Consider the following 24,866-nt stretch of genomic DNA (forward strand, 5'->3'; position numbering starts at 1 on the left):
GCCGTGACTACCAGGTGAACACAGGCTGCCCTCAGCCAGCCTCTGCCATCTGAGGAAGGCCACCTTTGTGGTGTGGGACTGACTGTTTGCACAGCCCTTCCAGTTCAGCAGGACTGTCTATTTAATGTCTACTTCAGATTAAAGAGAGATGGGAGAGGTGGCAGAGTCAAGTGCGGATTACAGAAAATTGAACTTTGATTATTGTCAAGACAGCCAGGTTAACAAGGTGTTATCTAACAAGACCGTAGGGGGCAGCTTTACTGGTTAGGACAAGATTGTTGGGTAATTAGCTTATCAACTCTGTGTATGTAAATGAAGGCTTTTAAAGTCCTTGAAACCTGCTTTTGCTCTTGAGTAATTTAACTGTCTCCTCTGGATGCTCTTCATTGACGCTCTCCAGCTTGGATGCTTCCCCGTAATTAAGCGTTTATGGAAGTCCATCTTCCCTTCTGCAGAGGACTGTGCCCAGGGATTGAGATGAATAAGAGCCTGTCCCTGCCCTCTACCTGCCTGTTTTCTAACCAGAGACCAGCAAACTTTTTCTGCAAGAGACCAGATCACTATTTCCAACTTAGCACCTTTGATGGAATAATCAAACTCTGGCCATCTGAGCATAGAACAGCTATAGATGATGTACAAACCACCGAGGGCTGCCACATCTCAAAACCTCACTGCCTGGGTTGGGGATTTAGCTCAGTGGTAGAGCGCTTGCCTAGCAAGTGCAAGGCCCTGGGTTCGATCCTCAGCTCAAAAAAAAACCTCATTGCAGGGTTTAAGGACCTCCATGTACACAATGTAGTATGTGTGCCCATACACACACACACACAAACACAATAAATGTTTATATATTTATATGTATATATATATATATATATATATATATATATATATATATATATATATATATATATATTTACTGACATAATCTACTTGGGCTATAATTGACTGGACTCTGACCATGAGGCAGACATAAAGAATTCCTGTAGAAGGTGGAAGCTAGGTTGGTATAGTCAGGGATGCGCTAGCCCAGTGCTGGATCAGAGGAACAAGTCTGTGCTGCCCAGTAGGACATGTGGGACACAGTACTTCCTGTAAGAGGAGTGTGAGAGCATGAGGCATCACCTCTTGGCTAGCTCTTTATGGTTCTATAAAGGCTTTCCCTATCTATTCCTCTTCTTCAGAGGCTGAGGGAGCCGAGGGCTGATGTCTTCAATCTCACTCACAGGGACTAGGTAAGTTATGTGTGGTGCTGTAATCTCACCTGCAGAACCAGATTTGAAGTCAGAATCCCATCAAACAAGGTTGACATGAGAACCCAACTGAAGGCCAGCAAGATGGTTCAGTGGAAGAAAAGGAAAAGGTGGGGTGGGGACAGAAGATAGTCTTCATTGCCAGCCACCAGAGAAAGCTTCTGAGTTGGTAGTCCCAACACCCAGGGAGGCCGTCTAGAAAGAAGATGTGGAAGTGTGGATAGGTGTGTGTGCATGCTCATGTGTGTTTGTGTACATGCCTGTGGAGCCAGAGGAGAGCCTCTGGATGCTATTCCTCAGGAATCTTCCATGTATCATCCAGAACAATGTCCTTCAAGTAGGGTAGCCATCAAATGTCCACTGAAATTCCAGAAGGCACTTGTATCTGTCTCCCATGTCCCAGTGGCCGGGATGGATGATAAACATGTCACCATGATTTGTACCTGACATCCGGAGTTCAAACTTAGGCCTCAGGCTTTTGAGACCAACACTTACCCACTGAGCCATCTCCCAAGCCCTTTACACCTTATTTTCAAGAAGTGCTGAGTAAGGGTGGTGGGGTAGACTGTAGCCATCAGACACCAGAGGACACAGGAAGGCCAGAGAGGCAGAGTTTGGGACTGCTGGGTACAGGCAGCTCCTGGGCTGGCTTCTCATCAAGGAAGGCTTAAAAGGCCAAGACTGGCACCCATCTGACCTCATAAAGACCCTTTGGAGCCCACACCTGAAGTGACAAGAGGAAGTAACAAAGGCGGCCTTGCTGCTGGCTCAGTTGGTGGCATGCCCATTGGAAGAAACTCCGGGGACCCAGTTCCTTCTGCATCAGGCCTCTGTTACTCTCATTGGCCATTCTCCTGACCTATGGGACCGCCATGTCTACAGATAAGACATGCTCTCACTAGGTGCGTCGTTACTTTTCTGGTGCTTTGATAAAGCACCAGGACCAAGGTAATTCACACAAGAGTTGACTGGGGGCTTGTGGTTCCAGAGGGATACTAGTCGGTGACAGCAGCGCAGAGGCAGCAAGGAGATGTGGCATCTGGAGCAGCAGCTGACAGCCCACATTGCCATCTGCAAGCCAGAAGAAGAGAGACCATACCTGAAACCTCAAATCCTACCCCCAGTGACATACTTCCTCCAGCAAGGCTCCACCTCCTAAGCTTTCCCAAACAGCCACCAACTGGGCATGGGCATGAGCATTTGAATGCCAAGACTTAGGAGGTCACAGCATTCAAATAACCACACTGAACCATCCTGGAAACAAGTAGCCAAGCTAGAGGTCAGATGGGTCTGGCAGCCTAGCCACTGTCTCTTTCCTCAGAAAACTGAGGAGGCTGTGTTTAAAGAATGCTTTGAGTGGGAAATGCCAGGAGGCTGGGAGCCTGAGGGGCGAGTTTAGTCTTCTGGAACATCCTGGCCCATTCCAGGGAGGGCCTCCTTTTCTCAACATTGTGATAAAAAAAAATACCTGAAAAAAAGCCGTTTCTGGGAGGAAGAGTCTATTCCATCTCACAGTTCAAGGGGACACAAGGGACCACTGCAGGAAGTGACAGCTGCTGGTCACATTGTGTCCGCAGTCAGGAAGTCGAGACAGATGAACGTTCATGCTCAGCTCACTTCCTCTTTTTTATACTTTTTAAATAATATGATGAGGGTTGGAAAGATGGCTCAGTGGTTAAGAGCACTGACTGTTCTTCCAGAGGACCTGAGTTCAATTCCCAGCAACCACATGGTGGCTCACAGCCATCTGTAATGAGGTCTGGTGCCCTCTTCTGGCCTGCAGGGACACATGCAGGCAGAACACTGTATATATAATAAATAAATCTATAAATCTTTAAACAATATGAAATATTATTGTATACTCTTTCTCCACAGGGTCATGGTGGCTGCCACTACAGCGCTTGCCTCCCTGAGCCATCGGGTCCATCCTTGTCTCTGTGGAGACACTCTCATCAGCTGCAGTCATGACCGAGCAGATGACCCTTCCTGGGACCCTCAAGGTCCAGTTACAGCTGGATAACACAGATCACCACCACCCTGCAGTTCCCAGACACGCCCCTGTTCATGTCTCAAGACAAGGGCCCTCAAATCATGTGGAAGCTGACCAGGGATAAGACCAAGTATGACATACCACATCATGCTCTGCAAAGGTCACTCATACTTTGTTAGTGATGTCATCTCCTCTGATGGCCAGTTTGCCCTCTCAGGCTCCTGGGTTGGAACACAATACCTCTGGGATCTCACAATGGGAACTATGAGATGATTTGTAGACCATACCAAGGGTGTGCTGAGCATAGCCTTCTCCTCTGGCAACCAGCAGATTGTCCCTGGATCCCAGGACAAGACCATAAAGTTATGGAATTCTCTGGGTATCTGCAAGTACACTGTCCAGGATGAGAGTTATACAGAATCTTGGGTCCGCTTCTCCCCAAACTGCAGCGACTCTATTCTCATCTCCTGTGGATAAAATGAGCTGGTCAAAGGATGGAATTTGGCTGACTGCAAGCTGAAGACCAACCACATTGGCCACACTGGATGTCTAAACAAAGCAACAGTCTCTCCAGATGAGTCTCTCTGTGCTTCTGGAGGCAAGGATGGTCAGGCTCTGCTGTGGGCTCTCAGTGAAGAGAAGGCAGGGTACAAATGGCAGGGACATCATCAACGCCTTGTGCTTCAGCTGGAACTGCTGTTGGCTCTGTGCTGCCACTGGCCCTGGTATCAAGATCTGGGACTTGGAGGGCAGCATCACTGTAGATGAACTGAAGCAAGACGTTACCGGCACCAGCAACAAGGTGGACCGGCCCCGGTGTACCGCTGTGGAATATTAGTTAAAAGATGTGTTACATTTGTTTATGCTGTGGGATATTTGTTTAATGGCTCAAAGATGTGTCACATTCTTTTATGTTGCATTTGTTTAACTCCGTGAAGCTGTGTTACTGTGCCTGCCTAAAACACCTGATGGTCTAATATAGAGCTGAACAGCCAATAGCGAGGCAGGAGAAAGGATAGGCAGGGCTGGCAGGCAGAGAGAATAAATAGAAAGAGAAATCTGGGAGAAGGGGAGGAAGGAGAAAGAGAAAGAGAGGAGGGTGCCAGGGGCCAGCCACCCAGCAACATCACCAGCCACAGAGTAAGAAGTAAAGAAAGGTGTACAGAATAGAGAAAGACAAAAGCCCAGAGGCAAAAAAGTAGGTGAGATAACTTAAGTTTTAAAAAAAAGCTGACAAGAAACAAGCCAAGCTAAGGTCGGGCATTCATAAGTAAGAATAAGCCTCTGTGTGGTTTATTTGGGAGTTGGGTGGCGGGCCCCCAAAAGAGCAAAGAGTAAAGAGAAAAAAGAATAAAACAACCAACAACAGTGTGCCTCTCCATTGCCGTCTACTGATGGCCAGACTCTGTTTCCCGGCTGCACAGGCCACCTAGTGCAAGTGTGGCAGGTGACCACTGATACCCTCTAAAAGTGTACGACAGAGTCTCAGAAATAAGACTAACTTTCTGGGGAAAAATTATTATTTCTACTTTATTTTCTGTGTATGGGTGTTTTGCTTTCATGTATGTCTGTGAACCGCCTGTGTGCCCGGGGCTCACAGAGGACAGAAGAGGGCACTGGAGCACCTGGAATCAGAGTCACAGACAGTTGGAAGCCACTCTGTGGGTGCTAAGAATGGAACCCAGGTCCTTTGGAGAGCATCCAGGACTCTTTAACTACTGAGCCACATCAACAGCCCCTCAATTTCTCTTTTTTATTCAGTCTTGGACCCCAGTCCACGGAAAAGCACCACATTCAGAGTGGGTCTTCCCTCCTCAGGTAAACCTTTTTAGAAACACCCTCATGGACATGTGCAGAAGTGCATTTCCATGGTGATTCTAAGTCAGTCAAGCTGGCAAGGCCGTTAACCATCATGGTCTGCAATGGTCTTCTCTCCTTCTGTTGTGCCCAGCCTGTTCCCAGTCTCCAGCCCTCCTCCTACCATAGAACCAAAGGGTCTGACTCTTAGACTCTTGGGCATGAAGAATGTCCTCACAGAGGGAGGCAGGGGTTAGGGAAGCCCACTCACGATCAGGATCCCAATAGGGTTGACTGGAGGACTTGGAGGCACAGCCACTTCCCTTCATGACCTCCCACTCTGTCTCTGACTTCCCACCTCAAGGCCTGAGAGTCCCTTCTGCTGTTTTGTAGTCTCTGGGGTCTCCCAGCTCCAACCTACACAAGCTGACCCCAGCTTTGCCCCTCCCCTAAGGTACCTGCTTTGGATTCTCAGCCTCCTGCATCATCCAACCCTGACTCTCTCATCCTAATTCCCATAGAGCTGACTGCTCGCCCCCCCCCCCCCACACACACACACTTTCATTTCAGGCCTTAGCAACTGGGAGTTGATAACCACGGGTCAAGTTTCCTGTCTTGTTCAGATCCCTGGAGCTCCAGGGTGAGCACAATCACAGGCTAGCAGGGGAAGGACCTTCCCAGACCTTCTCTTACTGGCCTCACAGGCTTGCTGGAGGAATCTCCCTGCTGCTTCTTTGGAACTGAGGTACCTCGGATAAGTCCCTGAGACTGCAAGCTGCCATTTTCTCCTCTACAAATGAACAACAACTGTGATCAGCCTCCAGCTCGGAGCCCCCGAGCTACTCAGCTCAGCACTTGATGAAGAGGAGCACTCTCATCTAAGCCCAGGAGGTGGAGTTCAGCAGTGTGTGGGAGAAGCTCCCTGCTAGACTGCATCCTCTCTACCTCCCGAGAGGTTACCCCATCCCACAAGCTCTGGCTGCAGGCTTCTCCTTATCCCAGGCTCAGAACCCTTCTCCAGCTTTCAGGCAGGCTCAGACAACACCACATTTAATGATACCCTGCCTGATCCCACAGGCTCATTATCCTACATGTGTTCATTATGTCTCCTAAGTGGGAGCTCGCTGGCTGGAAACCAGGCCTCCACTTTTAACCCCTTGATGCCCTGCACAGGGCTAGACAAACCACAGGTACCTAACAACTACCTGTACTAAGCATTGCAAAGGCATCATTAGGCCTAAACCTCACTTCCTCCTCTTTTAAAAGAAGACATACCACAATAATGAGCTCCTGAGAGGGATTTTATATTTGGCAAAGTCTGGCTGCATTCATTGTCTCTACCAGTAGCCAAGGAAACTACAGTCCAGGTGTAGAAAGGAAAGGCCAGTGAGAGTCAGTGATTTACCTGAGAACATGACTAATAAATGTCAGAGTCATGATTTGAACCCAACCCTGTTTTATACACATAATTTTGTCACATGGGGATGGAAGGCTTCAGAGGCAAGGCAGGGTCCCTAGGGTAGTCAGCACATAACTACAGCCATCAGGAAATACACATGCCACTTACTCCCAAGATCCAGGACCACAGGAAGGATGACCCAGGCCATGGAGAAGCAATGGAGCTTGGATAGATGGGAAAGCCAGAAAGTACTGCTCAAGGCCAAGGCCTAGGTAAAATGGAAGGGGTTCTGGACTGCAGACTGGGGAGAAAGGGTGATGGGGGACACCTTCCCGGAAGAAAGAGGATGTGTGAGTACAAGGGAGCAGGCTGAGGAGACGGCTCCCTCAGTAAATGGCTTCTACAAAAGCATCAGGACCTGAGGAAGGACCTTGGTGCTCCTTGGCCAGTCGGCCTAAGCGACGTGCTCCAGGTCAACGCTTTGTACCCCAGGCTGAACAGAATGTGACACAGAGTGGCAGGACAGAGATGTTTGCAGGCAACCCCTTCACAAGACTCAAGACTCCTGGAGGGACTCGATGAAGAGGCAGGTGAAAATAAGCCAGGGTCACTCTGAGTCCAGAAGCCAGAGAGATTTCTAAAATGTAGGTGTCCCGAACCAACGTGAGGATGACACAAAACTGCCACTGATTTTGACAGGAGAGGAAACAGGCCAGATCACACAGTGTCGGAACTGATAATATCCTGTCTCCATGCGCCATCTCATTATTCCACACATGTTCATTATCTGCCCAGATTGTGTGTTAGCTGTCTTCTCTTTCAGCTTCCACACTTCCCTCATACAGGGCTGAGTTCGTAGCAGGAGCTCAGTAAAAACCAAAGGCTATAAATTTCAAGACTATAAAATAGCCCTGCACCCCATCATCTGTGAAGGATTGTCCCAGAGAGACAGCTACCAACTCAGTGTTTCTCCAAAAGCATTTAGCAGTGGTTATCTAAAACATCCTGGGATGCCCAACCATGAGATCCCACCGTGGGAGGTAGAGAGCACCCCATCACTAGAGAAACCAGCTCTCTGGGGTCCTGTGGAGGGAGTGCCTGTGTCCAGAGGGACACTGGACAGACCAGCTCCCACCACCCCCACCATCTCTCAGAGCCCATGGTTCAGAAACGCCACTGAATTTGATCTCATGCTTCGTTGGCATGGCCCATTCAGAAATAACCAGACTAACTTAAAAAAAGAAATCTCTGTGCCGTCTTCTATTTCTTTCAAACTCTTTAAATGTCAAGTTCCAGCCCAGTACTCTGCCTTGCCGGGTGGTTGGATACCACAGCCATGAGCACTGGGTTTAGAATAGCGCCTGGCCGGAGGGGGAGGCTGACTTCATGCATGCCTATTTTTACAGCCACGAGACGTGTCGCCTTCCCTCGCTGTTCACATCAATATCACACAGGGACGCTGACACAGGGCCATCTGTCCTCACAGACTCGCTCTTTTGGGGAGGGGAGGCAGAGGGAAGGAGAGAGGAATGAGCGTGTTCGTTCCTAATCTGAGAGTCTGGCTTCGGCTCCCAGGTTTGAGCCAGCCAAAGAGGCCTTTGGCCAATCCCTGTTGGGGTCTGGGGACAGTGTGTCGTTGTCCTGTGTTGTCACCTCCTCCTGAAGTTGAGACTCGGTGGGAGAGTCCATTCAAGTGCTCACTCACTTGATCAGTTGCAGGATCCACTTGTCTGTGACATGCCAGCTCTGGGTCACAGGACCCTTTCCCAGGCTTGACTCTTCTGAGAGTTCTGTGCATCTTGCAAAAGGATGAGCAGGTGAGGAGGGACAGGAGCTGGCAGAGAATAGAGAGGAGAAGGTCTTCCAAGAATATATGGCCCACTCAGGGCCAGGCCTGTTGCTGGAGCTGTCGGGTCACGGTCATACCTCAGCCTCTGCAGCTGTTAAAGGCTGGGCTTGGGCCACCTGCCCTCAATAAGTCAAGTATAAAGACAGTGAGAAGCAGAGGAAGGAGGAGGCTTACTCAGGCTGGCTACACTGGGAAAAGAAAGTAGTCCAGGGACCTCCCTCCCACCAAGTCCATGTTTCAGTCCTGACAGGAGACTAAGGCTTAAATAAGGCACGAAGTACACATAGCTAAGCCATCCTGGTCAAGGTACAGTCCTGCATCAATATCCAAGCTCCAGTCTCTCCTGCAAGGTAGTCTGACAAGTTTGTTGGACTTGTGTGAAATCTCTTCCTAGAGACAAGGTTCCCTCTCTGGCTGGCATCAGGCTTCAGCCTTTTCCTTTCTCCAGAGTGAGATTCCTGGAGAAATTCCAACTTCTTGGAGTCCATTGTTTCAATAATCTAATCGCCAAAGAGAGGGGCACAGATGTCCCTTTAGAACCTCTCCATTCCTGCCAAGATGCTCCCATGCCCAGCCCACAAATCCCACCCAGCAGAAGCAGCCCCTACAGCAAGGCTCGCCAACCCCTGTTGAGACAGGTGAGTCCAGGCCTGAGGGCAAGCCAGAAGAGCTCCCTGTGGGCAGGAACAAAGATGGTGTCCAGAAGAATGTGGCTTTGGGCCCAGTAGCTGTGTCCCCAGAACCTGGCCTGAACAGCAATCCTGAAAACATCCCACACTGCGGGTGGGAGCCTGAAGGCTCAGGTGAAGACAGTGACTGGAACCCGCTCCCTGAGCACTGGCTAGGGACTTTAATCCCCAAAGTCTTTGGGGGCCTACCACACTTTTCCTTCTCCTCTTTCTTGACTTGTTGCCCCACCCGCACTGTGCTGATGGCCTGAGCACCGCCTGACAATCACAGCAAGGAAGAGGACACACGCCAAACTTACCTTGGCAATAGTATGCATGTCTGGCTCCATCCCTTTCAAATTCTCCTCTGAAGGGGGAGGCAGTAATGAATTCAGGAAGCCCTGGTGTGTCCAGTGTGACTGACTAGAAACAGTCGGGGAGTTTCCCATCAGTGCCAACCAGGCAACGGCATCTCTCAGGAACTGGTGCATAACTGAGAGACTGAGACTACCAGCTCTATCTTCCCAGCTCCATACACAAAATCTAGACAAAGGGCCTGCGGATGTAGCTCAGTTGGTAGAATGCTTACCGAACACTCACAAAGCCCCAGGTCTGTCCCCAGCACAGAATGAAACTAGAACCAATGGCACATACCAGTCATCCCAGCACTCAAGAGGGAGATGCAGGAAGATCAGAAGTTCAAGATCAACCTTGGCTACATATTGAGTTGGAGGCTAGCCTGGGCTACAGGAGAACCTCAGCCCCTTTTCAAAAAAGGAAGAAAAAAAATTAGTTGTGAACCTTAAAGCTAGCCAGAGGCAAAGGCAAAAAGACAAGAGATGAGATTTAATGACTTTAGTGACCTCTTCGTTACAGCCATTCATGAATGCCAGCGCATTATTTCCCTCTTGAACTAACTGGACTTGAACCTGCAGATTTCCTTGCTGATTGGTCCTGATCATTCTGGAACAAGGTCTTGGCAACACTTAGATTCACCCCCTGAGCAAGGTGTGGGTTCAGGGCAGGAGCTGCCCTGCAGTCTCTGCCTGGCCCCTCTCAGCACTGCTCAGGCCTGGCCACAGGCCTTGAACATCCTCACCTGCCCGCAGCTGCAGCCAAGAGGCTGAGCATGTCCCAGTCTTCAGCTCTCCTTGTGGAGGGAGGGGGGTCTAAGCCACTGAAGCATCTTCTGGGCTTAAGGGTACAGTCATTCTTCTATTGCTCTGGAGACATCATGGACCAGGCCTTTCTACTGCTGAAATGTATCTAGACATGTGGGGCCTGAGAGAGACGGGAGGCCCCTGGGGAATGGACCCCGGGGAGAAGGCTCAGCCCTGCTTTTGTGGCCCTCATTGACTTGTGGGTTACGAAGCTGGCCACCTCATTCTATACAGCGAGCAGGGGATCAGCTCTCTGGCTGACAGGCAGATATAGCAGGTACCCACAGATCCAACACCATTCAAGGCACATGTAGAGCACAGGGTGTCACTGAAAGCCACCAGGACACTTGCAGATGAAGATGAGACAATGGGGTTCTAGAGGATGCTACAGCCTCCAGTGATGGGGTCTTTCTCTAAACAAAGTGGTGGCAGTGTGATCTACAACGTATCCATTTTTATCTACTTCCTTTCATTATGGCATAATATATCTATAAGATTTATATTTTGGGGGGTGGGAGAAACCACTCAGCCATTAAGAGTGTTTGCTGCGCTTGCAGAAGGCTGAAATTCAACTCCCAACACCCACATCTGGCAGCTCGTGACTGCCTGTAACTCCAGCTCTGGGGATCTGAGGCCCTCCTCTGGCTTCTGCGGGCACTGCACTTATGTGATGTACACTCACATAGACACGGACATACACATAAATAAGAATACGTTGTTTAAAAGGTTTATCATTTTAACTACACAATTCCAAGCACACACTTTATTGTCGTCAGGTTCACCCACACACTGCCACCATCCATCTCTAAGACTTTTATGTCACCCCAAACCTTACACTCATTAAGTAACACACCCATTCCCTCCAAACCTACTAGGCCTTGGATGCTAATGTTACTTCTGTCTCTATGGATTTGCCCATTGAGAATTATAGTTTAAGGAGAATCACTTGACACTTTTCTCTTAGTTACCTGCCTTACTAAACTGGTTGTAAAGTGTTCAAGACTGACCCACACTGGAGCATGCATCAGGATCCCATTCCTTTTTTATGACTGAATAATATTCCACTGCAAGACTCTTCTAGGTCTTGTCGATTGGCTCACCTGTTAATGGACATTCTGTTGTTTCTTCCTTTGGCTACTGTCAATCATGCTGCAGTGGACACTGATGTGTGAGTGTGTCTACATCCGTGCCTTTGTTTCTTCCAGGTGTATACCTCCAGGTGGGCTCTCTGGTTCCCATGGTAACTCTATGTTTAACCTTCTAAGGATAGTTGATGGACAAGAGAAGCGCGTGATGGGAGGAGGCAGTGAGGGCAAGGAAGAAAGCTCAGAAGCCTTGAGATCAGAGAGACCCCACAGGTGCCTCACCGTGACTTTTGACTTGGGACTCCCAAGTCTGTTCATTGGCAGATGAAGACACTGTCTCCTCTTCCCAGGGTGTGAGGGGAGTGCAGCAGGAGATGGAAAAGACAATCACCTACCTCATAGCTGGCTCCAGAAGCCCTCCCAAGAGAGGTTCTGCTTGGTTGGAGAGGACCCCTGAGCATGTGCCTCTGAGGGGACAGGCAGGTTGCCTATGTTCATGTAGGTCATTCTATGGACATGGACACATACATGTTCAAGAGGAGACAGGATGTAAAATCCAGTCTGATACCATCCATTGCACCCAGCACAGGGCTAATCCCTCATCAGGCCCCACACAGCTGTGAGTGCAGAGTTTCTCCATTCACAGCTGACTCCTGGTGTCCTCAACATTCGATGGCTTCCAGTTTCCCTAGGGTAAAGTCCAAATTCTGCCATGTGCCTCCTGGGACCATTGATTAAAACCCTTCACCTGCCACCGCCCACATCCATCCCCACACCACTCCCATCCCATATCACTCCCATCCCCCATCACTCCCACCCCACACCACTCCCATCCCCCATCACTCCCATCCCACACCACTCCCATCCCACACCACTCCCATCCCCCATCACTCCCATCCCACACCACTCCCATCCCACACCACTCCCATCCCCCATCACTCCCATCCCCCATCACTCCCATCCCACACCACTCCCGTCCCACACCACTCCCATCCCCATCACCTGCCTCATAAACCAGCTTCTTCAGCCCCCTTGAATTTCTTCTCATTGCTTCCACTGAAATTCGCTCCCCCTCTTCAGTCTTCCCATGCAAAAACTAAAGCTCTGCTCCAAAAGAGGCCATGTCTAAAGTCACTGCTGACCCACACAGCCAGGTGGAAACTCAGACCCAGTGTGGTGGTTAATATTGACTGTCAACTTGACAGGCTCTAGAATCAATCACCCATGAGACAAGCCTCTGGACATGCCTGTAAAGGATTTTCTTGATTAGGCGGACTCATGTGGGAAGACCTGCCCTGAGTATGAGGGATACCTTTGGGCAGGCACTCTAAGGAAATCCTAAAGAGAAGCCTTTGCTCTTCGCCTGCTTACATTCACATCTTGCTGGCAGGTTCGTCTTACAGACGCACTGCTGCTGCCACCGCCATATCTGCCACCATTGCTGTCTTTGCTGACATCAGAACCCAGCTTCTCCAGCCTTCCAACATGGACCAGCAGCATGGTTCTCCAGGCCTCCTCCAGGCCTTTGGCCCTAGACAGGGGCTTCTGAGACCTCCAGATTCATAGACTGGGATGTTTCCCTACTTCTCAGCCTCTCCAGTGTGAAGGCGGCTGTTTCTGGACTCCCAGACCATGTCTCACAAGCCAGTCTAACAAATCCCTTTTATGTGCCCATTCTGCAGTCTGTTCTACCGGAGAACCTGACTAGTACACCCACTGAGCCCACACTCCTTTGGCTACAGGGTGAGTGAGCGTACAGAGGCTGTTCACTTCCTAGCCGGAGTTCGGCACTTCCTAGCCGGAGGACATGAAGAAGTCTCTTCCCTGAGCCTTTTGACCCTGCCACTTAGGAGGTCTGTGATCAGGGAGCTTCCAGTGTCAGGATCCTTGGGATTGTCACCACAGGAGTGTATCATCGCCATTTCTGTCTCGTCTGCCTTCAAAGGGAACTCTGTTATGGCTTGAGAATCTAGTCTGTATGTGACATAAAGCACTTCTGAATGGGAAAGCCCAAGCCCTCGCTGCTCCATTTCCAATGGCCTGGGACACCAAAGCGGACACAGTGCCTGAGGATTACTAAAGCTCTCAGGACAGACATCAAATCCTACAGGTCATTTTCTTAACAAAGATCGGAAGGAATGGAGAAATGCCAGCCCAGGAATCTGTTTTCCAGACAGAGACAGGAGAAAATGTGTTCCCTCCACCAGGCTGCATATGGCTCTGAGTCAGAGTGTGAAATGGGTCAGAGGAAGGAGCTTCCTCACAGGAAGGTAGCTCACACCAGAGGTTCCCAAGGCTCTTCAGTCCCCAGCCAAGGCCCAGGGTGTTCTGACTCACCACTGACAGTCTTCAAGGGTTTAGAATCTGGGATAGTCCTTTGGGAATCCTCTGGAAATGCTGACCACAGACCCAGGCAATGTCTCAGCGGACTAGAATTTGATCCCAACAACATTCTGTGGGTTCTGACACCATTCTGAAGACTCTGTAGAAAGGGCTCTGTAAGCTGCTTGCTGCCCACTGCCCAGATGGAGAAGTGTCATACAAAAGTGACCAGCCTCACAGATTTAAATGCATAGGAGAGCCAGAGGGACAGCTTAGTCAGCTAAGTGATTACCTTACAGGAGCCAGAGTTCAGCCCCAGAACCCTTGGAAAGAAGGGTGCATTGTGCACTGGAGCTTGCTTGTGGGGGGGGGGGGGATGGGGCAGAGACAGGCGATCCCTGCAGCTCACCAGCCAGTGAGAGACACTGTCTTGGAAAACAAAGTGTAAGGCTAGAGAGAAGGCTCAGTGGGTGAGAGCTCTTGCTGCTCATGCAGAGGACCAGGTTTTGGTTCTCAGCACCCACGTCAGACAATTCACCTGTAATGGAGGACAGTTATGTAGCTGGATCTGTTTGAGGGGCCCATGGCAATGGGATCAGGATCTATCCTTGGTGCATGAGCCGGCTTTCTGGATCCCATTACCTATGGTCGGACACCTTGCTCACCCCTGATGAAATGTAGAGGGGCTTGGTCCTGCCTCAAGTGAATGTACCAGGCTTAGCTGTCCCCCACCATGAGAGAACTTACCCTGTTGGAGGAAGGGAGTGCGGAAGAAGAGGAGAGCAGGAGGAGGGATGAGAGGGGGATCTGTGGTTGTTATGTAAAATGAATTTAAAAAAATAGAAAAGATGCATGTGCATAAAGCATGAAATCGTTTTGTAAGCGTGTGTGGGAACAGGTCAATATGAAAGCCGATCAGAATGGCTGCCCCAGACATGAAGTGGGAATGCAAACGGCCGGCATTAATTGCAGTAAATGAATAAATAAGCACAGGGACTTGCAGAAGCCAGTCTCCGTGGAGCCTCGTGCAGAAAATTAACTCAACCCTCTACACCTGAAGTGGCAGGAAGTGGCCCTCTTGTCCACCTGGGTCACCTGGGGTGGGGTGACACACCTACTCCACCACGGCTTTGCCGAAGCTCTCTCTGTCTCTCTCTCTCTCTCTGTCTCTCTCTCTCTCTGTGTCTCTCTCTCTGTCTCTCTCTCTCTGTCTCTCTCTCTGTCTCTCTGTCTCTCTCTGTCTCTCTCTCTGTCTCTCTCTGTCTCTGTCTCTCTGTCTCTCTGTCTCTCTGTCTCTCTGTCTCTCTCTCCCTCTCTCCAGCATCCCCTCCCCGCTGAGATCCATTCTTCTGCAGTGGATGGTATTCCCAGGGAAACCCCCCCAGCACTCAGCCATCCAGTGGCAAATCTCTGCTGCTTACTCTGCCCTAGATCTGCCAGGCCCTCTGGTTGCAAGTTCAAAATGTCACCTCCTTCACAGATGAAGCCCTCTTGTCTGCCAAGCAGGAATATGAAGGACACTTGCCCGTATATCAACTATGGCTCATTCAAGTTGCACCTAATAAGCACACAAGTGGTTTACACTCACTAAAATAAAATCTACTGGACGCCTGAGCAACAAGCCTAGCTTCTAACTCCAGACTCCTTCCCACTTGGGGTGGGAACCACTCCGCCAAGCTCTCAGACGCAGTGTCCTCTAGTGGTCACTTCCGGACTTACACCCTCTGTCATGGTCAGCTTGGTAGGCTCAGGAATCAACTAAGAGACTGAAGGGAGAAAAGACACCCTTAGAGTGGGTGGTACCGGATATGAAGAGGTGGAGAGGAGAGCCACACTGCCTGTTTGCCTGCCTTGCTTCCTGTTGATGAGTGCGTCTACCTCGCCTTGCTGCTCCTGCTGCTCCTGCTGCTCCTGCTGCTCCTGCTGCTCCTGCTGCTGCTGCTGCTGCTGCTGTCACTGCCTCCACTGCCCTTTGCAGACATCAGAACCCAGCTTATTTGGCCTTCTGATATGGACTGAAAACCAGCAGCTCTCCAGGAATCCTCCAGGCTGTCCAGGCCAGATGGGGACGGAGGCATGCAGCCTTATGGATTGAGCAGCTAACAGAAACTCAGCATCCCCAGCAAGCAGACAGCTTTTGTTGAACTACCCAGCCCCTGTCACGTAATCCAATCTAATAAATCGCCTTTGTAATATCTATTCATATCAACACTTCTGTTCCTCTACAGCCATGGCACCTCCCAGCTTCCCATCCTTCAGGGAGAATGTGATCTCATTCCAAAACATGACTCCTTTTTGGGTCGTATGACCATCCCAGAATGAAGCACCTCTCATTGGTTGGGTCTGAATCCCACATCACCAGCTCTGCCCTGGAGGTGGGGTCACAAAGCCTGAGAGTGGGGCAGAATGGGGTTCTCCTGCCAAGAGAAATCAACGAACAGTCACATGAGAAGGGTATGTGAAACCTGTGACTCCATGGGTGATAATCGCCTCCATGTCATGGGGCACGGTGAAATATCCTCTCTGACCTAAAGAATGGCCTCATTGAATCTGCTGACTGCTGGCATTGGTGCATCAATGGTAAATTTGGGGAGTAGAGTGTATTGTTTGTTTTTAAAAACTGGAAGTTTCAATCATCTCACAATTTTTTTTTTTGATAGGGTCTCTCTATGTAGCCCTGGCTGTCCTGGAATTCACTGTGTAGACCAGGCTCTTCTCAAACTCACAGAGATCTGCTTGCCTCTGCCTCCCAAGTGCTGGGATCAATGGGGTGTGCCACTTCCCCATCTATGTCATGACTCTTTAATGAATGAGTGCATTGTTTGGCATGGGAGCAACTGTCTCAAATTAAAGACACTATTTAAGCTAATCAGAATCTTTGGGAGGGGAAGAAATCCTCCAATCTGTCAGTCTTGGGGGACTCCTAGATGATCCCATGTGCACACCAGTTGTGTCATTCTGGTGTGTGTGTGTGAGTGTGTGTGTGTGTGTGTGTGTGTGTGTTAGAGCACATGTGGAGGCCAACATCTGTGTCTTCCTCCATTGCTCTCCACCTTATTTTTTAAGACAGGGTCTCTCACTGAGCCTGGAGCTCACCATTTAGGCTATACTGGTTGGCTAACTGTTTCCATGCCTCCTCCCAGCACTGGGGTTACAGACAGGTGCCACCACACCTGGCTTCTATGTGCATACTAAAGCTCAGGTCCTCGTGCTTGTGAGGGAAGCACTTTGCCTACCGCCTTCCCCGCCCTGATCTCATTCTTGAAGTCTCTTCTGTGTCCAGGTGTTCCTGTCTCAACCAAGACCCATGCTCCAGAAGGCCTGAGAGCCCATCACACACATCTTTTGAGTTCCCCCAAAGATGCTTGGGAGGGTGAACACTTCCGAGGTGGTTATCCAGCCAGCTGACCCACTGTCTGGCTAGCCATCTGGCTGGCAGTGCAGCCTGGATCCCAGCAATTGGCGGAGTTCCTGTCTGTCTGCAGATCCCACACCCCCAGCCCCGCTGCCAACCAGGGCTTACGCCCCACCATTAGAGACTTCGTTTGTGCCATTAAAGGGAGTGTGGGCAACAGCTGCTGGAGCAGGTGCAAAGACAGACAGAGCCCAGCTCTGGAGAGAAATCTTTTGCTTGTTGGAGCCAGCTGTAGAGACAGTGTACCCAAGCAGGAGGGGGAGTTCTTTCTGAAAGCCGTTCTGTAACAGCGAAGTGTGGTCTGGGCCACCGTCATATTGGAGTCAATCAGTCTGACGGGCCAGCTGGTGGACCACACAATCACTCCAGAGCAGAATGCCCTTCTCAGAGCCTGGAATGCCCCCACCTGTCCTCTCTCTCTACAAAAGAGCCCTCACTCTGCCTCCAAACCCAGAATTTTCTCCAGGAGCATTCAGCAAGACATACTCTCAGACCTTCCCCCAGACCTCTGGAATCCAAGTTTGCTTAAATTTCCCCAGGTGCACAGGAAGTGCTGAGAAGCATGTACTCGGGGAGTCAAGATTCTACTAGATGCCTGGTGCTATTGCAGCTACCAAGGGTACCCCCAGGGGTCACAGAGACTCTTTAGGAGAGGAAAATTCCAGTTTATCAGAAGTCTAGAAATACCCCTACATGACCTCCAACATGCACACCAGCTCAGACCCAAGTTCTTGGAAAGCCCAATAAGGTCCAAAGGAGAGGTCTGTGAAATGATTCAGTAGATAAAGGATGATTGCTGCTGAGGATAAATAAATGACCTGAGTTTGATCCTCAGGACCCATGTAATGGAAGGAGGGAAGCAATTCCCAAAAATTGTCCTCTGAGCCCTTCATAGGAACTGTGTTATGCTACTACTCACATACACACACACACAGAGAGAGAGAGAGAGAGAGAGAGAGAGAGAGAGAGAGAGAGAGAGAGAGATCTAACAGTGTCAAGGAGGTCGGCATGGTGGCACACATCGGTGATTCCAGCTCCCTAGAGGTTGAGGCAAGAAGATCTTGAATTCATAGGAAGACACTTGTCTCAAAAAAAAAAAGCGGGGTGGGGTGGGAAATCATGTTCTAGTGAGGGCTGAGCGCTAATGATGAAGAAGACAGCTGAGAGCCAGGGGAGGTGAGGAGGCAGCTACAAGGAGGGAGCTGGAGAGGAAGGGCCTGGGCACAGCAGAGAGAAGGAGAAAAGGCAGCCAATGGTTCTGGCTTATCCAAGACTGAGGGAATTTCTGGGAAGTGGGACTTTCAGTTTGAAAACCAAGAAGACAGTGCCAGGCAAACCAGGACAGTGAGTCACTCTAAAGGGGTGTGGGTGTATAGACTTGGAAGATTGAGGTGGCACCTTCTGGGCATCTCATCTCCCCATGAAACCCTTCACATGCAGATTCGTGGCCCTGAAGCTCGCTAATATGGAGACTTCTGAGCCTTTGCCAGATATCTTGAATCAGAATTTTCACCTTTACCAGATCCCTGGGGAATCCAGGCCTTGTCCATTTGAGCAAGGATTGGTTTCACTTCCAGTAGGTCAGCTTGCCCTAACTCTGACAAAATACCCAAGAAGAATGACTGGATGGAGGGAAGATTTGTTTGGGCTCACAGGTTCAGAGGTGTCAGTCCAGGATCAGCTGGTTCCATTCTTTTTGACTTGGAATGAGGTGGCACATTGTGAGCCATCTCAGTCCCCAGTTGCTTTTTTTTTTTTTTTTTTTTTTGGTTTTTCGAGACAGGGTTTCTCTGTAGCTTTGGAGCCTGTCCTGGACTAGCTCTGTAGACCAGGCTGGCCTGAAACTCACAAAGATCCACCTGGCTCTGCCTCCCGAGTGCTGGGATTCCAGGCATGCGCCACCACCATCCGGCACCCCAGTTGCTTCTTAAATTATGTATCTTTTTCATTGATGTGTGTGTGTGTGTGTGTGTGTGTGTGTGTGTGTGTGTGTGTGTGGCAATAAGAAGACAACTTGCAGGAGTCATGTCTCTCCTATCACGTGACTCCCAGAGATCAAACTCAGGTCATCCAGCTTGATAGAAAGCACTTTTGCCTGCTGAGTGACCTTGCCAATTCCCCCTTCCTCTAATCACTTCTTAATAAGCTGGACACCAAGCCTTCAACTCCTGAGCCTTTTGCCTCTTCTACTGCAAACACTCTCTGAGTGAGATGACACCCCAGTGTTTAACAGGATGCTGAGGGGGCAATAAAGAGAGGCATGGAATACTCAGCTGAAGACTTAAGAATGACCACCAGCCCAGCCTGGACACAGAAAACAGGGTAAGTGACTAGCTTCTAGATATATTCTCAAGGGCAGCAATCCATGAGGATTACAGTAAAGAGCCCTTCCTCTTCCTAACCCCAACTTCCTCATCCAAGTCACTTATATCTAGCCTACCTTCCTACCAACATGTGTGGCCTACATGTGGAAGTCCCCATGATGGGAGAATAGAGCTGCCTTGGGGGCCCATTGCCAAGCCAGCCATGGCAAAACCACATGATATTCTGTGGGAAACAGGAAGCCCTGAAGGATCAGAAAGGACAAGTCTGGGGCAAGGATGATACTCAGTTCCCTAAAGACCTGTCCTCACATCAAAACCAAGTACCAGCAAATGCAGAGCGATAGACGTCTGTTAGAGGGCAAGAGCAGAAAACACCCTGAACCTATGTAGTCCTGCCAGGGCCCACCCAGACTACCTAAGGCTCCCCTTTGCCTTTAGGACAAGTCCTGAGAGACTTCATCACTGGTGCCCAAGCATATTTCAGTCAGATCACCCACTCAACCTCCAAATTCACCTTTCCTCACCCACCTCACCCAACACACTCATGCCTCTGCCCATGTCTAGCCCCAGAACTAAGCCAGTAGCCCTGCTCTGCACCCTGTCTCTAAACAGCCCCACTCTGGTCCCCCCTCTCTCTGTCTATGTGCGTGTGTGTCTGTCTCTCCCTCTGTGTGTGTCTGTCTTTGTCTGTGTGCGTGTGTGTGTGTGTGTGTGTGTGTGTGTGTGTGTGTGTGTGTGTATACACATGCAGGTATACATGTGCTCCTGTATGGGGTTGAACCCAGGTCTTCATACTTGTACAATAAGCATTTTACAAACTATACCACCACCCCGACCCTCTCCCTCTTCTTGTACCGAGTAGTCCATGCATAGGGCCAAAGGAGTTATGCCCACCAAAACCTGCACATCTCTTCCAGACTCCCTCCAGAACCCTCCAGAACCTGGAATTCCTGCTCAACTGGGACTTGTTCAGCCCTCCCCAGGCTAGACCTACTAAAGAGGACCAGGTCACATGCACAGCTAGGCCAGCTGGACCTGTGTTCGGAACTGGGATGTCTTCACTGAACTGTTTACAGAGAGGGGAACAGAGCTGGGCTGGGAAGAAGAGCAATGGCCATAGGCCCATGGCATCCTGACACAAAATGCCAAGCACCGTGAAAATCCTCAGCTAAAGCCTGCCCTCCAGGTTGTTTAGCAGATCCATGTGTCCAGATGGGCAGACAAACCTATTTCTCAGGGCAAACTGCTAGCGAGTCCTGCTTTTGTGGTATTTAGACATCTGTGCAGTGGCCTCCGTTTGCACTTCTACCCTGGACCGCACAGATGTTCTGGCCAGTGAATGGCACCACTTCGACCCTCCTTGGAATGTACCACCCACCCCCCTTGCTCCATCTGATCTGAAATCCCTTCAAGGCCCCACGGAGATCAGTGCTGCCTGCCCTGATCCTTTTCAGCTGTCGCCTGAAGCTGCATTTTCTGGAAAGGACTCACTCTTTGTGGTTTGGTATGGCTGAGCTCCTAGAGGCCAGTCTGTTGGAACTGTCACAAAAGACAGCCCATCACAAAAACAGCCATGGATGAGGAGGGGAAATCTACCAGAGAACTCTGTAGGAGCCTCTGGAACCAGCCACACCTGAACCTTCTCTGCCTCTGGACTTCACAGTTCCCCAAACCAATAACCATTTCCTCTCTGAGTAAGCTAGTTAGGGCTGAATTTCCAAGAGTATCTCTAATTCACAGACTGTGTGGGATTCAGAGCCTGAAGGGACCTCAGAAGCCTTTCGTTAAAGCTGGAGAGATGGCTTGGTGGTTAGAGGCACTTGCTGCTCTTCCATGGGATCCAGGCTCAGTTCCCAGGACAGACATGTCAACTTGCAATCAATCATCTGTAACTGCAGTTCTAGAGCATCTGATGCCCTCCCCTGGCCTCCATAGACACCAGGAATTTGACATCCACACAGACAAAGCATACACATGCATAAGAAATATTTTTCATTTCATTAGTAAAGCGTTCACCTTGCAAGTACTCTCAAGAACCCGAATTCAAGCCTATGTTTAAAAAAAAAAAAAATCCAGCATGGTGGCACACATTTGTAACAGGAGGATCCCTGGGGCTCAATGGTCAGGCAGTCTAGCCAAATCAGAGTGTCCCAGGTCCCAGTGAGAAAGCCTATGGGGCCAGCAAAATAATTCAGCAGGTAAAGGTGCTTGCCACCATGCCTAATGACCTAAGTTTGATCCCCGGGCCTCACACCTCACATGATGCAAGGAGAGAATCAATTCCTGCATCTGCATACACACACACAAACACACACACACACACACACACACACACACACACACACACACACACATACACTGCCCTGTACACACATAAATGTACATATGATGTATACAAATAAATAAACTTTCACTAATTGCTATGTATGGACTTTGAGACCAGGAAAGATGAAATGGCTTATCCCTATTTACACAGTGCATCAGGACCAGAGTGGAATGAGAGCCAATGTTCTCAACCCTCAGCTGTGGCCCCATGTCTCATCTCCAGGTCTTCTCTCCCCAAGACAAGAACTGTCCCCTCCTTCCCACAACAGCAGAGGGAATGGCTTGATCTCATACATCCCTGTTTGTTGTATTGCCTTCCTATAACCATATCACCCATGGTGCCCCAAACCAGGAACAGCAGAACTCCCTCTCCCGGTGACTCACAGGAACAGCCCCACACTGGGCACACTGAAGGGAAGGACAGAGCCTTGCTATGTTTCAAAGCAGAGGCTCCATGTGTGACTGGCTAACCCTCCTCCTCTCCCATCAGACGGGCATCTCTGAGAAAATGTCTCTCCCACACCAGCTTCCTTTATCTAACAAGCCATTTCCCAGGTTATTAGCAAAAACTCCAAGTCAAGGCAGGAGTGCTGTGGGTTCCTTTCCCTCTCCATCTCCTTTTGTTTTCTGCATCCTGCTCATGATGCTCTTTCCCTCCACCCACCCCCCTCTCCTTTCACAGCCTAAGTTGCTAAATTGCACATCACCAGCTACTCCTGTGAGCTCGGTCCTTAAGCGTTCCATGTCTGTAACAGATACCCGCAAGCTGCACTTATCTTCAGGAGGGGCTGGCGAGGCACGCTAAAATTACATTTCCATTTCGGGGCCTGTGTTTTTAAGCTGTTATTTTAGCATTTCTGACTACTTCACAGTTGACACCTACTGATGGAAAATTAAATGAAACTCGGCCAAGAACAAGCCTTCCTTCTCCTCGGCAGGCTGGGATCTAGCTCACTTTTACAAAGATGCACAGCTGCAGAGGGGCAGAAAGATGCCCAGACTTGGAAACCAAGGGTTACTGTGCAATCCCAGCTCCGGCAACTAAAAGGCCCCTGGCAGGGAGGGGGATGTCACTCAAGCCCTGAATGATGTCCTTTCACCTGATGGGAACCACACCTGCCCCACAAGGCTTATGAGCTATAAAACATCTGACCACATAGTAACTTGAGAATTTTTAAAAGCCCTAACACTTGCTAGGCCAATTATTTCTACTCTCTGGGTTTTTTTCCTCGTGGGCGTTATATGTCCATGTTCATGCACACCTGCGTATGAAGACCAGAGTTCAATGTTGGGTGTCTTTCTCTTGATGCCTGATTTTTTTTTTTTTTTGAGACAGGGCCTTGAGCTGAACTTGGAGCTCATTGGTTGGCTAGGCTGTGTGGCCAGTGAGTTCTAGGGGTCCTCCTGCCTCCACTGACCCAGAACTGGGGTAACGGACACACACTGCTACAGCCCAGCTTTTCCATGGATGCTGCAGACTCAACCTGAAGTCTTCATCTGTGTGGCAGGCACTTTCCTAACTGAGCCCTCTCCATGGCTCCTGTCCATTTTCCTTCGCCATCCAATCTGATAACTTTGGGACTGGCTTGTTGTCTAAACTTCGTAAGTGACTACACTTCCTGCTTAACTTGACAGGCCATGCCCCAAATGTAGGTGACACCATGGCCGTGTGGACAGCCTCCACTGAGGCCCCTCTGCAGTCTTCCCAGGAAGTGTCCAGACTCTAGACAGCCACACAGGCATAAAGGTGAGGCTCAGCAACAGAATGTTGGCTGAGCATGCTTCAGGCTCTTGATTCAATCCCCTGCAATGAAAATCAAGCAAAGTAGTGGCAGCACCCCATGCAGCACACCCCAGCTCCCAGGACCCTCCATTTCTGCCTACTTTTCTGTCACACCCCAGAGTGGAGCCCTAGGCCATGCACTTAGAACTGTGGCAAATGCAACTTCCTGCCTGAGACCAGGCTCTTCCTCTTCATACTAAGAAGTGGTTTCAGTACCTGCTGTCTTTAGGCTCCTCTCACCTGGTACCTCTCCCTTAGGACCATCCTGATGGTCTGGTCTAGCCTTTGTCTGTCTGAAATGCCTGGGTAGTGTGTACTATACTTGGTCAGTATTATTCATAGGGCCAGAAAATATTTGTATGAATGTAAAAGGAGTTCAGAAGACACTCTTATTAGAAGCATGGTGGGGGTGAAGAACACAGTTAGAGAACGTGGCTCAGCTGACAGAGAGCGTGCCTAGCATGCATGAGGCCCTGGGTTCAATCTGCAATGTCATGTAAATCAGGCATGGTGGCACATGCCTATAATCCTACCATTTAGGAGGTGGAGGCAAGAGGATCCAAAGTTCAGGGTCATCCTTGTCTTTATGGTAAGTGTGAAGCCATCCTGGGCTACCAGAAACCCTATCTCAGGACAAGACGGGGGACATGGAACGGTAATTGTTTATGAGAAGCAAGAGGGATAGTTGTACGTAAAGACAGAATCTTCTTCAGTTAATGTTTGAATTTGATATAATTTTGTGGGGGTTTGAATGAGAACACCCCAGTTCAAATATAGGCTCATATATTTGAATGCTTTGGTCCCCAGTTGTGGACTATTTGGGAAGGACCTAGGAGGTGTGGCCTTGTTGGAGGAGGTGTGTCACTGGGGGTGGTCTTTGAAGTTTCAATACCCCATGCCCTTCCCAGTTAGCTCTGTGTGTGTGTGTGTGTGTGTGTGTGTGTGTGTGTGTGTCTGTCTGTCTGTCTGTCTGTCTCCTGCTTGTGGATCAAATGTAAGCTCTCAGCTGCCGCTCTAGCACCATGCCTGCCTGCTGCTGCCATGCAGCCCACCACGATGGCCATGGACTCTACCCCTCTGGAACTGTAAACTCCCAGTAAACACTTTCTTTTCTAAGTTGCCTTGGTCGTGGTGTTTTGTCACAGTAATTGAAAAGTCACCAAGACAAATTCCAATCCAGATTCTCATGGGATGCTTTGATGAAACTTTAAAAGTTTCTAACTTGTAGGCTGTCTGATTTTGAAAAGTAAATTTATGAGAATAAACACAAAACATGTGCTGGCTAGTTCGTCTGTCACCCTGACACAAACTGTAGTCCCCAGGAAGAAAGGACCTCAAATTGATGAATTGCCTCCACCAGATCGCCCTTAGGCAAACCTGTCAGGCATTTTCTTGCTTGATGATTGATCTGGGAGGTGCAGCCTGCTGTGGGTTGGGCCATCCCTGGGCTGGTTTTCCTGGTTCTGTAAGAAAGCAGACTGAGCAAGCCATGGAGAGTA

At 49.7% G+C, this 24,866-nt stretch overlaps 1 pseudogene; it reads left to right on the forward strand.

Annotated features, from left to right (window-relative positions):
• The first annotated feature begins 3,214 nt into the window (after window positions 1–3,214).
• LOC118587595 overlaps window positions 3,215–24,866 on the forward strand; it is a 54,816-nt pseudogene continuing 33,164 nt past the window's right edge.

Source organism: Onychomys torridus, chromosome 7, assembly GCF_903995425.1.
Source record: "Onychomys torridus chromosome 7, mOncTor1.1, whole genome shotgun sequence".
NCBI lineage: Eukaryota > Metazoa > Chordata > Mammalia > Rodentia > Cricetidae > Onychomys > Onychomys torridus.